General features: G+C 43.2%; 1 protein-coding gene across 1 annotated transcript in view; it reads left to right on the top strand.

The window, feature by feature from the left end:
• ST6GALNAC3 (ST6 N-acetylgalactosaminide alpha-2,6-sialyltransferase 3) overlaps positions 1-17,326 on the top strand; it is a 626,405-nt gene that overhangs the window by 64,049 nt on the left and 545,030 nt on the right. The gene's annotated exons all lie outside the window — the stretch shown is intronic.

Below are 17,326 nucleotides of genomic sequence, written 5' to 3'. Positions count from 1 at the left end.
TCCCCCAGCCTGTGGTAACCAACATTCTACTATTTTCACTGAAGGAGGAAACAGACAGAGCTGGACTCCATCTTAGGCCTGTCCATGCTGATCACGCTCAGCCACCTCTCCAATGGACTCTGAACTCTGTGCTTAGTGTCTATGGAAACCACAACAGAAGGATAAGACCTCTTCTAGCCAGGGGAATCTTGAAGCTCATATCCAGGTTACTCATTGCCTAAGAGAAAACATACTCTAATCACCCCTGCCTCCGGACAGGTCATAAATTCGTTCTGTATCTATTGGAGTGTAACCACAAGCTTATTGATTATTATAACTGTTTGGAATGTAATTGTAGACTTATTGATTATTAGCTGTTAGACACATAACACATGAATGATGGGGTTATTGTGATTGTATTTACCCTTCCTTTGTTTATGTAAGTTTCAAGGAATTTGGGGTGGTGGGTTCGGACATGTGCACATGGGGTATAAAAGATTTTCACAAATGCTGGTGGGGATCCTTGGCTAAGAGGAGACTCTGCCTTGGGCCCGCCGGTGTAATAAACTGTACTCCACTATCTGCATTGTCCTTCTGAGTGAGTTTGTTTCCCAGAACATGTGGCTATAACATCACAAGTTCAGGTTTTTTTAGATTCCACATGTAAATAATACCATACACTAGTATTTGTCTTCCTCTGTCTGACTTATCTTACTTAGCCTATCGTCCTCAAAGTCGATTCATGTTTTCACCAATGACAGCAATTCCTTCTTTCTTGTGGCTGAAGGATACTCCCTTCTATCTATCTATCTGTTTCACATCTTCTTTATCCATCCACCCATTAGTGGATGCTTAGGCTGTTTGCATATCTCAGCTATTATGGACAATGCTTCAATGAACTTGGGGTGCAGCTGTCTCTTCCAGATACTGATTTCAGTTCCTTCTCATATATAACCTAGGAGTGGGATCGCTGGATCATATAGTACCTCAAGTTTTTTTGAGGAACTGTCATGCTGTTTCTCATAATGACTGTAACAATTAACATTCCCACCAACAGTGTACATGGGTTCTCTTTCTCCACACCCTCATCGACATTTGTTATTTCTTTAAATAAATGCCATCCTAATCATAGCTTCTCATATATCTATATCTATATATATGCATGTGTGTGTGTGTATGTGTGTGTCTCTTCAGGCTTTTGTTTGCTCTTTGGAACTCTAGTACAGTAACTTTTTCCATCCACCAAATACTGAAAAGGGCTACTAGGCAGGTGATCCCCTAGTAAGTATCCAGTGAGACAGATTCGTAGTTTTGTAAACACAGCCCAAACCAGCAGAATAAAGATTCCTATTTCCATTTCCTTCTCCTGCCCTCCATGATTATATGATAGAGTTAAGAATATATACATAACTATATACATATTTACATATGCATTCATGCTTAGTTGCTCAGCTGTGTCCGACCCTTTGCGAGCCCATGGACTGTAGCCCGCCAGGCTTATCTGTCCATGGGATTTTCCAGGCAAGAATACCAGAATGGATTGCCATTTCCTCCTCCAGGGGATCTTCCTGACCCATTGATTGAACCCTGGTTTCCCACAATTACACATACACACAGTCAAACATGTAATCACATATATATGCACACTGCTATAGACTAAATGCTTTTAGGGCCCCTCAAATTCTTATGTTAAGTCCTATTACTCACAGTGGTATTGTTTGGAAATGGAGTCTTTGAGAGGTGATTAGGCCATGGGGAGTGGTGGAGCTGTTGAGAATGGGATCAGTACCCTTGTAACAAAGACCTGAAGGTCACTGTCCCTGCTACCATGTGAGGACACAGCCAGAAGACAGTCATTTATGAACCAGAAAACAGGCTGACAGCAGACAGTGAATCTACCGGCACCTTGATCTTGTACTTCTAGCCTCCAGAATTGTGAAAAATAAATTTTTGTTGTTTATAAGCCACCCAGTCTATGGTAGTCTGTTACAGTAACCTAAATGGACAAATACATGCAAATTCACCAACGAGACCTTCACACACACACACATGTTCACAACTCTTAGACACACATATGCACATATACAGCACTGTTGCATTCACACACAGATACAAATACATGTAAAAACATATACATGTATATACACATCTACACACACACACACATACACTCTCATGAATGTTTCCTGTTTCCTGGGAGGAAACATGTATTTGGTGGCAGTGCGTTCTTTTTTTCGTGTTTGCAGATCCACTCCTTAGCCTTTATCCCTGTAGGAAGCCAGGCTGAAAGCTTTTAAACAGGGACAGCTTTTGTCCTCATAGCTATGTCTTCATGACATAGATTCTCAGAGAGAGGAGTATTAAAGGAAAAATGTCTCTAAGCAAAACATAATCTTTCCCAAATAAGTACTTGTCTAGTGCCAGGCTTCTGGGCTCAGAGTGGATTAGTGGAACAAGCTCTTGAGTGAATGTTCAGGGCCTGAGTTCTAATTCCGATTTTGTCACTAACCAGCAGGGCAAGGCACTTACCTTCTCTGACCCCAGATTCTTCACCTGTAGATGAGGGACTGGCCAGATGATCTCTAAGATTTTATCTCTGAAATCCCATGTTGTCTCTTTCCCAATGATGGAGGAAGTAAAAAGCAGAATAGGATGGAAATAGTATATGACTAAGATCTGAAGATCTGAATCCTCACAAGTCTTGAGAAGGAATAAGATCAGTCCTCATTCCAAAATGAGAGATCCTCTGTACTTGCTCACTGCTGTGCTCAATGTGCATGTTCGATGTCTCTGTCAATCACCGATTTATACAGGTGGTGCCTCTCACCATGAAAACTAGGCTCTTGAACGATGTAATTGATCTAATTTTGGTCTTCTGATGCAGAAGTAAATGCTTCCCCTGCCTGTCCCTTGTCTCAGCTCTTATTGATTTTGATGGTGAAAGGGATTCATCTGATGCTCTGTGAAGTAGATATCAAGATGCTTTGAGCAGATATATTCAAATGGATAACCAACAAGTACCTACAGATAAGACATGGAACTCTACTCAATGTTATATGCCAGCCAGGATGGGAGGGGAGTTTGGGGGGAGAATGGATACATGCATATGTATGGCTGAGTCCCTTTGCTGTTCACTTGAAACTACTGTGACATTGTTAATTAGCTATACCCCATTACAAAATATGCAGTTTAAAGTTAGGAAAAAGAATCCTTTGAGCAGAGAGTTTTGCCTTCTGCCTGTTTGGCATTTACAAGGTATTTCATTCATGCTGCAGTCAGTTCATGTCCCTTTTACTTTTGGCTGCCCTTGCAGTACTGGTGAGGTTAGGCAACCCTTCTTGCCAGGTAAGGAACAAAAAAAGGGTGGCTCTAACACCTACCTGGCCCCTGGTAGTCAGATGGCTGCCAGCTTATCTGCCTGTCCTCATCTCTAGCCACATCCACAGGTTCTTGCACTTCCTTTAGCATAGTGCTTCTCAGATCATATTGAGATCTGTTTATTTCTGCGTCTTTCAGGACTGTGACAACCTTGAGGCTCTGTCTTATTTCTTACTGTATACTCAAATGACTTGCCTATAGTAGGTACTCAGCTCAATAAATATTTCTTGAAATTGTTAATGACGAGTTAATCTGGATGAAAGTGGAAGTGAATGGAGGCGGGGGTACCCTGGAGACTTGGTTTTTGGGGGGTAGCCTGGAGACTTGGTTTTAGTACCCCATGCTGGGATGTCCCTGGCAGCTCCATCTACTGAGCTGGCACCAGCCAGTCTCCTTTGTGGCAGGCCTAAAGCATGTTTTTATTGGCCAGCCTGGTCTATTTTATAATGCTGAATTGAAACACCCTGGATAGCCAGTGGAGACGAGTTTTGAGAGCTGTCCCATTCCTGACTGAGAGAGAGAGTCCTCTTGTCTGTAGCACAGGGAAGAAATGAGCCTGCATGTCTGTCTACCTCTGGATGGCCTGAGAGGTGACCACAGCTACTTGAATGCCAGACTGAAAGAGTCTAATATTCCAGCCAGACTCTGAAGCAAATAGTTCCTCCTGTGTCCCCCATGGCCCCTGTTCAAGCCGCTTGAAGAGCTAGAGAATCCAGGTCAAATCTGGGGAGTCAAGATTCAACAAAAGATAGCATTCTTTTTTTATTTTTTTTTAAGCATGAAAGACTGAAGCTTATCTTTTATGCAGATGGTCAGCATCATGTTTGCTTATGGCAGAAAAAGCCTAGAAAATATTTGGGGATATTTGCAGCTTAAAACATTTATTAAAATTGCTATTGTATGCCAGTTCTATAACCATGTTTTGGGGAAAATAACACGTACAGCTTTCTTGTCTGGAAATGAAGTAAAATTCTTTGGGCATCTTCATTATAATAGATATTTTAGGGTGCTTCATTCTTGTCAGAAGGATCTATTCCTTCATGTCTTCATGGGAGGGGAAATGTGGTATTTTAGGCTTTTCTAATGAGTTTCGAAGAATTTATGCTTTCAAATTGTGGTGTAGGAGAAGACTCTTGAGAGTTCTTTGGACTATAGGGAGATCAAGCCAGTCAATCCTCAAGGCATTCAACCTTGCCTATTAATTGGAAGGACTGATGCTGAAGCTGAAGTTCCAATACTTTGGCCACCTGATGCAAAGAGCTGACTCATTGGAAAAGACCCTGATGGTGGGAAAGATCGAAGGCAAAAGGAGAAGAGGGCAGCAGAGGATGAGATGGTTAAATAGTATCACTGACTCAATGGACATGAATTTGAGCAAACTCCGGGAGACAGTGAAGGACAGAAGCCTGGCATGTTGCCGTCCATGGGGTTGCAGAGAGCTGGACACAACTTAGTGACTGAACTGACTCAAATGGAAAAGAGTCCCCTTGCAATGCAGGAGACCCAGGTTCAATCCCTGGGTTGGGAAGATCCCCTGGAGAAGTAAATGACAACCCATGCCAGTATTCTTGCCTGGAGAATCCCATGGACAGAGGAGCCTGGTGGGTTACAGTCCATGGGGTTGCAAAGAGTCGGACATGACTGAGTGACTAATGCTTTCACTTTCACTTTAGTGACTGAACAGCAATAACGATACAGTGCATTGCCCCTCCCAGGGAGAGGTGAAGGGATGTATCCATGAAACAATTAGGTCCCGTTCCAGTTAGTACCTGATCAAGTGCCGAAGCTTCAGATTTGAAGGGCAACAGAATCTCTAAGAAAGAGGGATCTGTTAATGGAGGAATCTGTAGAGGGGAGAGAGGAGAGTACATAGACCTTGCAGGATGAATACATTTGGTCAGAAAGAGGATGTCTCAATCAGGGGCAGGTATCCCCAAGAGCAAAGACATGGAGATAGGAGGGAACGTTGGGAAGGCTGGAAAAATTCTATCTTGGTTGGGAAAGTAGTTCCAGATGAGTGAATTCATTAAGGAAGAGGCCAAGCTATTGGAACAGAGATTTAAAAAGTCAGGGACTTAAATCGAAGTTTGTTTCTCTTTCATGAGACAGTGTAAGTGTAGCTGGGTGTCTAGAAAGGTTAGTTGGCTTTGTGCAATATGTCTTCTAGACACAGGTTTCATTTATTTCTGTGCTCCAGCATCTCTTAGAGTGTTGTCTGTGTGCATGTGGTCACATCTGGTTTGCCAGGGCTTCCCAGGTGGCACTAGTGGTAAAGAACCATCAGCAGATGAATGGATAAGAAAGCTGTGATACATATACACAATGGAGTATTACTCAGCCATTAAAAAGAATACATTTGAATCAGTTCTAATGAGGTGGATGAAACTAGAACCTATTATACAGAGTGAAGTAAGCCAGAAAGAAAAACACCAATACAGTATACTAACACATATATATGGAATTTAGAAAGATGGTAACAATAACCCTGTGTACGAGACAGCAAAAGATACACTGATGTATAGATCAGTCTTATGGACTCTGTGGGAGAGGGAGAGGGAGAGGGTGGGGAGATTTGGGAGAATGGCATTGAAACATGTATAATGTCATGTTTGAAATGAGTCCCCAGTCCAGGTTCAATGCACGATACTGGATGCTTGGGGCTGGTGCACTGGGACGACCCAGAGGGAGGGTATGGGGAGGGAGGAGGGAGGAAGGTTCAGGATGGGGAGCACGGGTATACCTGTGGCGGATTCATTTTGATGTTTGGCAAAACTAATACAATATTGTAAAGTTAAAAAAAAAAAAAAGAACCTGTGTGCCAATGCAAGAAACACAAGAGATGGAGGTACGATCCCTGGGTTGAGAAGATCTCTTGGAGGAGGGCATGGTAACCCACTCCAGTATTGTTGCTTGGAGAATCCCATGGACAGAGGAGGAGCCTGGTGGGCTATAGTCCATGGGGTTGCAGAGTTTGACATGACTGAGTGCATTCGCATAGCCATTGGGAAGAGGAAGAAAGTCTTTTCCTTTTCAAGAACAAACATTAAGTTACATGGCATTCTGAAGCACAGAATTAAGCTGTCTGGCCATGCCTACCTGCAAGAGGGATGATAATGTAGCCTCTAATAGAGTAGGGGTACAGGATCTGTTGCTAAGAGAGGAAGGGAGACAGTCATTTTGGCCACTGTGCAGTAAGCAAGATGGGAATAAAAACTGTGACAGACTTTAAATGCCTTATCAGAGAACTTGTAGTCATTCTAAAGATATTGAAGAATCACGTTTTGAACCTTTTTAGCCAGTGAAGGAGCGGCCAGCTTTGGCTTTAAGCCATCTGGTGAGGGCAAAAGGGCAGAACTCGCTGGTAGTGGCCATGCTTCACTGTCTCGAAAACCTGATTTTTTTTTCTGAATTTTGCATCTACTTCTGGACTACATTACTGCAAGCCACATCGAGTCAATTCACATGGAGGATTAGACACGAGTACACCATGTCTTTTATTTCTTCCGCTTTGTTCTGTTTGAACATGTTGGCCTGTAGCCAGAGTGGGGAGAGGATGTGGGAGCAATTACTTTCCTATCACAAGGAAATCAGATGCCTCAACTTGTGATACAGTGATTTTTTAAAAACCAGTTCTCAGGAAAATTGAACTTACTCTGTTTACCCTTATGGTAGGCTTTCTGGGTGGTGGGGAGGAACCTATTTTTATTTCATGAAATGGATCTTGGCAGTAAAATGTTTAAAACTAACTTTGGATTTATTTAAAAAGTAATCTCCTTACCACTAGTCTTCTGTTCTTAAGAGAGAAGAATGTTTTTCAGTGCTTATAAAAGATGCAGTTCCTCTCCAGTTGTATGACAGCCTCATTAGCAAACTCATCTGTCAAAGCCTTGTTAAGTGATAACGAAAATACTAGCCCAGGACCCAATCAATGTGGACTTTTAACCAAGCTGTGTGTGTGTGTATCTATGTGCTTGTGTGTGTGTCTGTTTATTTGTAGGCATATGTATGTCTGTGTCTAAGTATGTGTGTGTGTGTGTGTGTCTATCCATCTGTCCCTGTGCATATTTGAAATGGGGTGTTTAAGACATGGTGATGAGATAGATGTACAGTATCCATTTTTTTTGCCAAGTGGTCCCTCTGATAAAAGGCTGTATCCAGAAGAGGACTTAAAACGTGTGATAGAAAAAGTAGATTGAATGGTTTTGTTAGAATATAATGCCAAACACTAGGCTTTTTTCCCCTAGCCTCTTCATGTTGGAGAATTCATAACAGTTTCCAAACAATTCAATAAATTACTCTTCAGCTCGCTCCCAAGTTGAGATAAGAACTGTGGGGGAGAGAAGCTGGTATCTAATAGCAATACTGAGGCTTCATTTGCAAAGAAACAGACTGTCTTTTCTCCTGAGGCAGATGGGATCATTGCCCCTCATCTCAGGTACCAGACACGTACTTGAGATGAAGACTGAATCTGAAAGTGTAATGTCCAGGGCCTGCACATTGACAGGTTCAGTATGGTTTTGGTTTTGGAGTATGGTTAGGAGAATGGCTTCTATAGCCAGACTGCCCAGGTTTTAAGCTCACTTGGCCACTTCCTAGCTGGCTCACCTTGGGCAAGTCCCTAGCCTTTCTGGGCCTCAGGCTCCTCATCTGTGAAATGGTGTGATGTCCCCTTGCACAGATGCTAAGAGGACTAAATGATTAACACCAGTGATGCTCAGAGAAGTGTCCAGCACATGGAAGCACTCAATAAAAGAACCAGGTTTTTACAACTCCAGAGCCCATGTTTTTCTCACTTTACCACAATACCTCCCGAGAAATGAGGGCGTGGGGATATAGCAGGCTCTTGGGCACAGAATGAGAGGGTGAGGAAGCATACTGCTCAGCTCAATGGATGGAGAAGGGTCACTAATGTTTGCTCAGAGACCAAGAAAAGGGGAGGGGAAAGGAGCAATCGGAACAGCAAATGTCATTAAGTAGGAAACTATAGCTTTCTTTCCAAAGTATTATTAAGAAAACAGATCTTAACTGCATGTAGTCAGGGACTGTATCTTATTTATTGATATTTTTACATCTACAGTGCTTGGCCCCTACTAGGAGCTCAATAAATGATGGAATGTGTTGGCCTCTTTCTGGATCATTCATTTATTCGGTCAATAGATAAATATTTAAGTATTTATTATGGACTAGGCACTGCTTAAGGATCTTGGTGATCAGCAGTAAGGAAAATAGACAGGGGCCCATCCCTCTGCCCCAGTGGAGCCTTCATTCCAGCTGAACAGTGAGCCTGTGTTGGCTCGTATGTTCATCACTTCTTTAAGTAAGTTCAATAATCCACTTTGCCTCCCCCACCCAATTTTGTTAAGCAAACTAGTCTGCAGTTCCTGGTAGTTTTATTTCTTGAAAGTTTGACATCAGTGGTTTTCTCAAATGTTGGTTACCAATGATGGTTTGGGGCTCCCCTTGGCATGTTGTGTAATTTAGAGAAAAGAGCTTCTTTCTGGGTATCAGGAGACCTCCTGGAGTTGAATTTTAGCTCTGTTATGAGTTGGGTGGACTTGCATATCTTCTGTGTTTCCAGTATCTTTATTGCAAAATGAAAAGAGTGCAATATGTGTTAGTTGCTCAGCTGTGTCTGACTCTTTGTGACCCCATGGACTGTGGCCTGTCAGGCTCCTCTGTCCACGGAGTTCTTCAGGCAAGAATACTGGAGTGGGTAGCCATTCCCTCCTCCAGGGGAATCTACCTGACCCAGGGGTTGAACCTGGGTCTCCTGCATTGCAGGTGGATTCTTTACCAGCTGAGCCACAAGGGAAGCCCAAGAATACTGGAGTGATTAGCCTATCCCTTCTCCAGGGGATCTTCCTGACCCAGGAATCAGCCCAGGTCTCCTACATTGAAGGCAGATTCTTTACCATCTGAGCCACCAGAAGAATGCTTGTCTTCCAGTAACTTATCTAGAACTTGCTTGGTCCTAAGAATCAGCTGAGTATTTATAAAAATCTGAATCCTATACATTAACCCAGACTAACTTAAGAATACCCCTCTTTATTATTCTCAGCAGCTCAGAGTACAGAGCCTTGCACCAACCCTATACTATAATTATTACATTACACTAGTATATCATGTTTCTCCTTTGTGTTTGTTCTTCCAAATTTTGCACATATGATTTTCTAACCAGAGCTTTCTGAGTCTAACCAAACAGAAGGGGAGGCAATGCTTTTACAGAAGGTCCAACAGAAATGCCCAGGCAAACTAAGAAAACAGTTCAGTTGCTTTTACCCAGCTTAATTCATCTAACCACACTGCCTTCCCTTCAGTCTCAGCCCTGGAAGATGGTCCATTCACTTGTCTCTCAAAGGGTCCTGGATGTACAGCATTAGAGACATCTCAGCATCAGGGAGTTAGTTAGAAACGTGAAATCCCAGACCCCACCTCAGACCTACTGCACCAAAATCTGCCCTGCAATAAGCTTTTCACATTACTGTTTGAGAGGCACCAGTCTGTTGAATACCTCTGGGTCAACATACTATTAAGGTATACTGTTCTTTTAAAATTATGGTAATAGTTAGTGACTTGAAATTCACTACTGATATAGGATTGCATGGTTCTTTATTTTTATTTGGAACATTTATTTTAAAAAATTTATTTATTTATATATGACTGTACTGTCTAGTCAAGGCTATGGTTTTTCCTGTGGTCATGTATGGATGTGAGAGTTGGACTGTGAAAAAGGCTGAGCGCCGAAGAATTGATGCTTTTGAATTGTGGTGTTGGAGAAGACTCTTGAGGATCCTTTGGACTGCAAGGACATCCAACCAGTCCACTCTGAAGGAGATCAGCCCTGGGATTTCTTTGGAAGGAATGATGCTAAAGCTGAAACTCCAGTACTTTGGCCACCTCATGCGAAGAGTTGATTCATTGGAAAAGACTCTGATGCTGGGAGGGATTGGGGGCAGGAGGAGAAGGGGACGACAGAGGATGAGATGGCTGGATGGCATCACTGACTCAATGGACGTGAGTCTGAGAGTACTCCAGGAGTTGGTGATGGACAGGGAGGCCTGGTGTGCTGCAATTCATGGGGTCACAAAGAGTCGGACACGACTGAGCGACTGAACTGACTGACTCACTGACTGGCTGTACTGGTCTTTGTTACTGCACATGGAATTTCTCCAGTTGTGATACGAGGGCTTCTCATGATGCAGAGAGGGCTTCTCTCGTTGCAGAGCTCAGACTCGAAAGCACACAGACTTCAGTAGTTGCAACTGGTGGGCTCCACAGCACAGGCTGAGTAGTTGTGGCACACAGGCTTAGTTGCTCTGTGGCATGTGGGATCTTCCTGGACCAGGGATTGAACCCATGTCCCCTCTGTTGGCAGGCAGATTCTTAACCACTGGATCACCAGGGAAGTCCTGCATGGCTCTTTGAATAGATATATCTTTATAAATGCTATTGCAATGACATCACAGAATTGCTGGCATTTTATGAGCTAGAGAGTAAATTCTATATGTGTTGAAAAATTAGATAAATTTGAATTTCACACGACAGTATAATAGGGGCTTTATACATTTGAATCAGTTCTAATGAGGCGGATGAAACTGGAGCCTATTATACAGAGTGAAGTAAGCCAGAAAGAAAAACACCAATACAGTATACTAACGCATATATAGGGAATTTAGAAAGATGGTAACGACAACCCTGTATGTGAGACAGCAAAAGAGACACAGATGTATAGAATAGTCTTTTGGACTCTGTGGGAGAGGGAGGGGGGGGATGATTTGGGAGAATGGCATTAAAACATGTATAATATCATATAAGAAAAAAAAGAATAAAAAAAATAAAATTTTAACATGTATAAATCAGCTTCTGCTTTCTCAATGGCTTTCCTGAATAGTGGTATCAAAAAAGAAATTTACATTATTCTGAATTTTTTTTTTTCCCAGTGTAGACTTGTAAGTGATTAAATGATTAATTTACAGATTTGTTCTCTTATTAGGTGGTGACACTGATAATCTGGATCTGTACTGATTTCCTAAGACAACCTGGTACATAAACAGAGGTGGCTTCCTAGGTCTTTGCTGTTTAAGACTTATTGCCATCCTAAAGGTGTAAAGGCAATTTAATAAATATAGACAACCTGCTAAGCTGCCGAGGAAAAAGAGATGCTTAAATTATATGTGTCTGCCTGAGTGGACGAGATGTGCTTTTCAAGACTGATGATTTAAGATGCTCTTTATATCCGTAGCCTGATTAAACAAGGTTTAATTCTAAACAACACTTTCTTCTTTTCTTGCTTTTTCAAAATGCACTGTCCTTCTCCGTCCCTTCAGGATTGATTGCTGGGGTGATCTAGGATGTTGCCTGTCTGAAGCCGTAACTTTGACTTTTTATAAAAGGAAGATTATCCCTTTCTTAATTCCTTGTTTTCATTGCTGTCAGATGAAGAGCTTTCAGAAGAAGTCAGTTAGCATTCATGGCGCCTTCCCAGAAGGTGGTTCAACTTTTGATTGAGATGTTCCTGAGGATTCTGTATTAGTGGCATCTTGGCATCCTCCTGTCCTCTTTGACTTTGACGGCTCCTCCCCTCCCCGTCCTCCCTGCTCTCCAGGCTACTTCCAAGCAGATGTTTGCCTTGGCCTGTCATTCAACTCCTTCTCTCCCTTCACAAATCCATCCTTTTAAACATGGGGTTCTGTTTGTTGATTGAACCACAGGACAACTCAGAACCTTTAATATGCTTCCAGGTAGGGGTTAAGTTGTTGGGTGTCTTAGTCTGAAATTTCTTTCCTGGTAGCACCCTCTTAGGAAATATTTAGCAAGACCAGTGTTCAGTGAAATGTACTTTGGGACCTCTTCTTTGGTATTTCTCCCATGTACCCCTCTCTAGCCTATGCTATGTCTAATGATTGCATGTGCTGCTGCAAATTTAGTATTCTCGAATATATCTCAATAGCTAACGTCTACTGATCATTGATTTCACTGCCAAGACATTTACAAGCATTTTCTCAGAAAAGCTCCTTTGCCTCTTCAGTGTCTGTGAAATTAAATTCGAATACCTTAACCTGAAATTCAAGACCCCCTCTGCTCTTGAACCAACCGACTGGCAACCACACTTGTCCTTCCCCTGGCATTCAGTGTCCTCCATGCTTCGTTTTCCTTTTTAGTCCTTTGCTGTCGTTGTTGTTTAGTCGCTAGGTCGTGTCTGACACCTTTGCGATCCCATGGACTGAGCCCGCCAGACTCTTCTGTCCATAGGATTTCCCAGGTGAGAATACTAGACTGGGTTGCCATTTCCTTCTCCAGGGGATCTTCCCCACCCAGGGATCAAACCCAGATCTTCTGCATGTCTCCTCTTTAACTGCTGAGTCTTTGGGGAAGCCCCCTAATAGACTGTACCTTTCATTTATTTAGTTTATTGCCTGTCTTCCTCAACTAGAACACGTGCTCCATGAGACTAGGACATTTGTTTGGTTCATGTCTACCCAAACACCCACAACAGTGTCTAGTAAGTGGTAGGTGCTTGGTAAATGTTTCAAATTGAATGAATGATGAAGCATTCATCTGCCTATGCTCAGTGTTGATTCTCTGCTCTTTCCTCATTCTTGTTCACTTATTTTAGCCCATCGTCTTCATCTGACATCATCTCTCTATCCCGCTTCAACATCTACCTCTCTAAGTACTGTTTCTTCCAAAAAGTCTTCTCTAATCATGACCCTTCTCTCATTGTAAGTACCCTTCTTATGGAATGCTGTTGTTTATACCTGTTTTGTCAGTAAATATAGTCAATGTTTCAGTAAAGTTACTTTTAAGCTGAAACACGATCGTGGGGTACTCATGTTTTCGTTTTACAGCACTGTGGAATATGCTCAGTAAATGTATATGTGGAGGGAACAGACCCGAGCCCGTGCTTCTTGTAAGGTGAGCCCTGTCCGTGTCTGGGCTGCACAGGGTGGGTGCGGCAGTGCTCGCACGCCTGTGTCCCTCACTTGAGCCTGCCACGTGAGTGCTTGACATCCTCAACAGTCGCTTAATGGGAATTTTTGCTTCCCCAAAGTTTTTTTTTTTTTCCTAAAAGATGTTTCTTTGGTCCGTTACAGAGCTTGTGTTGCAAAAATTTCAATTGCTCATCACATTAGGAGAGAACGGTCTAAGAACTGAGAGACGGGAGGGTGGCGAGTGGCTGGAGTTTATTTTCCTTTCAGGTTTCATTTGCCCGTTTCATTCATTTTTCCCTCTTTGAGGCAAACAGGTTTCCCACTTCAGGGCAAAACTGTTTAAATGTTTTTATCTTTATTTATCTGTATCTTTGTTTCTTTCTCTCTGTTATTTCCTTCCCCTCTCTTCCCTCAGAGAGAATTCAGACGCTCCCACAATGTATAAACAAATGCTGGGAAATTGCAATGCTCTTTTTCGCAAAGTACATTTTCATAGGCAGTGCTTGGCCCCGAGTGTGTTCTAAGATTGCTGACACAGGATTTCCACTGAGCCACAGGAGAGTCTGTCATTCTTTCTCTTCCACAGAGTGTCTCCTATCCCCAAGGCACTCAGGGACAGCCAACCCATAACTTGTCCTCTGGCTCATCAACCCTCTCTAATCCCACAGGCCTTTTCTCATACGGCTTTTCCATTTATTCATTACCACTGGCTTTAATTTGTTCTGTTCCAAGGTGGGGGTTAACCAAATGAATGAATATATGTATTTATCTGGGACATAGGATAGCAAAGGCTTGAAACCAGGCAGACTTTCATCCTCAGATTCTCATGGACTAGTTGTATAACCATGGTTATTTTCCCTTTCTAAGCCTCAGTTTCTTTATCTGTGAAATGGGGCTAGCATGCCCACTTCGTAAGTGTTGTGGCGAGAATCAGATCAGATAATTCACATGAAATTTGGAGCACAGTGTGTGGCGCCTGGTAGTCACTCTCTAAATGGCCAGTATAGGGGACTTCCCTTGCAGTCCAGTGGCTAACACTTTGTGCTTACACTGCAGGGGGCGTGAGTTTTATCCCACATGCTGTCCAGTGCAGTCAAAATAAAAAAATAAGCAAAAACAAATTAAATGGCCGAGATAGTGCATTTAATGCTCTCAACCTTTCTGGCATCTGGGGTCTTAGGGCTCAAACCCTTTTCAACCTCTATGCCTGACACATAATAGTCAAAGCGTTTTTGTTTCAAAGAAAAGCACCCAAGATTTTACCTTCACAAGCCATTCAACTAAGTAAAGTGAGGAACAGGTTATGGGTGGCTCAGCCTGTTGTGTCCAGGCATTTAAAGAGGAGGCTCGTATGTGAAGCGCAGTGGAAAGGTGTGTATTTCCTGGGAGTCTGGCTTCCCTATTAGTCTATAAGCAGACCTGTAAGCAAAGGAGGGCCTTTATGAGCTGTTTAGTATTTTGGGTGACATTTCCTGGATGATATGGTGAGATTCTTGAGGAGGAATCTCGTTTTGTTCACAGATAAGTGAATGGAACAAACACGGGGTCCAGTAAAGCAAGCCCCATTTGTGTCCCTGGCTGCACGATGCTGATGGCATCAGTGCTCTCCAGGTGTCTCACTCGTGCCTTTGAGATGAAAGCTTGATGTCCTTCCCTGGAGCATGGCGGTGGCCTGGCAGAGGTGCCAGGAAGAGCTCTGCTTGGGAGAATGGGGTTTTCTTCCCATTCCTGCACGCAGTCCTGCAGGCTTCTGGATTGCATTTCCTCCTCTGAAAGATGAGGAGACTTGGCTAGATTATCTCTAGGATCTTCTAGCACTGAAGATGACATGTTTTGGGCCCCGTTAAAGAGCTTCTTTATCTTTTCTGAGGGCATCTTCACCAGTCACCTCCTGGGGGGCTGGCTTTCACATTGAGCACCCTGGTGTGAAAGGTATCCAACTCTCAAGTGGACCTCAAACTTTCCTCTTTCACCTTTTCTGTTCCTGCTTCCACTCTTCTTTCAAGGTGTCAAGTCAAGCCAACAGCGATGAATCAGATTTCCTCTTCTTTTGGTGATGTAGAGTCGGTGAGTGGAGAGGCTTCATCTGGTCTCAGTGTAGGTGGACTCTGTTCCATTCTCACGGCCATGTTGCCTTTAGATGGTCCATGTCTCCCTTTCTGAAATTTCCTTGGAGTTTTAGAATATTCTCTCATCATCATGTCTTTCTCTTCATGGTCTAAGATTTTCTGTAGATAGTGCCATTTTCCTGCAACCTGCTGTGGAAAGTAACTCTGCTTGAATTCACAGGTTTGAGCAGATCCCTTGGGAGTGTGGCTTGTATGGTGGTGATGGTGATGGTGGGAGGTGATGGTGGGATGCTGTGAAGCATCGGCAGAGGCGTGAAGCATCGGCAGAAGCATGAAGCATCGGCAGAGGCGTGAGGATGGAGACGGGTTAACAGTGATCACTCACCGCTTGGTTTCCATCTGTTTTATCTGGATGATGACAGCACCTCAGATGGGGTGCAAAGATTTCTCCGATGATAGTCAAATGGTGGCCTGAATATCCAGCAGGTTGGGACCCAGAGGGACTATTGCAGCAGATCATGGCTGCAGCTGAGCCTGTTTCTGCCAAGCCAGGGGCTGTCTTGGTTTCAGTGGACCTGGGACTTTTGTAGCATTGTTATAGCTGGGGCTGTGATCCTGACATTTCAGCCTCTTGGACACTGAAGAGTGGTTGTGCTTTGAGTCTTCAGCCACAGCTCTCATTCAGCTTGCTCTGTGACCTGACATTTCTGGCATTTGGGCCCCTTTCTAAATGTATATTAACACATTGGCGGTCCCTATCAGAGAGGGAGCAGCGAGGGTGGGAAGTGGGGTAGAGGCCCTATGTTTTGCCTTTAGATCATTGCTGTCTGTCTTTGTTGGGGATTCCTGGGTTAGGAACCCTCAGTATTGGGAGGAGCCATCAGAACTGCCCTGAGTTGTTAAAGGGGAGATACACAGCTAAGCTGTGTCACTTTCAAATTTTGTATTCCTGTTTGCTCTGGAGAAAATTTACTACCTCCTACATTTCAAGGAAAGAGTAACCATTTAAGAACAGGCCATTTGCAAAGACTGAGACACTGATAGAAAGACACATAATCCCCTGCTGTAGTTTGAGTTTCCACAGGAGCAGGACATGAGACAAGAATTCCAGGTAACTTAGTTATCGGGGGATTATTCCAGAAAACAGTGCTGGGGACATGAGGAATGAGACGGGAGAAAGGATGTATTAGCAGGCAAGCCATCCCTGTGGACAAGTGGCACGGGATCCCACAGGGAAAGTGGGAATACAGTGTAGCACAGACAACTTCAGGTTATTGTACCCGAGCTGTGAAGGATCTGCTGGCCAGAGAGCTTCGGGGAGAGAGATAAAAGGGGTGAAGTAATAGAGGCCATGGCAGCTCTGTTCCAGCTGTTATCCCACATTCACTTTCCAAAGGATCATAAACAGGAGCTTAGTCATTTTCTTGTTTTTTGGCCTTGCTGTGCGGCACGTGGGATCTTTGATCCCCAGCCAGGGATCAAACCCGTGGCTCCTGCGTTGGGAGCACAGAGTCTTAACCATTGGACTGCCTGTGAAGTCCCTCAGTCATTATCTTCACAGAGAATAAATCCAAAACTCAGAAAAGCGACTGAGCCCCAAGGTCACAGAGCCAGTTCTTGAGATTCAAGGTCACAAGGATCCAGGTTTCCCGACTCTGGCTCTAGTGCTCTCTCCACTTGACTACTCAAGGTAGAAATCTAAATTTGTAATGATTTATGAGGTGTTTGGTATCTGATTAATGGAACAATATTCCCTTTTCGTCGTGGATTTTTTAGTCTTTTTCTAAGTGAAAAATTGTCAAAGGGATTCGATCCTGAGAGCCAGAAAAAGAGCAAAAAAGAAAAAAAGGCGGAATGTGTAAATAAAGTCTCCCAGGAAGATTATATTTTTGAAGGCATTTATTATTCATGTCTTTTTGTCACTGTCATGTCTTAAAGTGTTTACTTGGGCTTTGAGCTTTTTGCTTT

This window comes from Bos indicus, chromosome 3 (genome assembly GCF_029378745.1).
Source record: "Bos indicus isolate NIAB-ARS_2022 breed Sahiwal x Tharparkar chromosome 3, NIAB-ARS_B.indTharparkar_mat_pri_1.0, whole genome shotgun sequence".
NCBI classification, from domain to species: domain Eukaryota; kingdom Metazoa; phylum Chordata; class Mammalia; order Artiodactyla; family Bovidae; genus Bos; species Bos indicus.
This window is presented reverse-complemented; position numbering and strand designations above follow the sequence as displayed.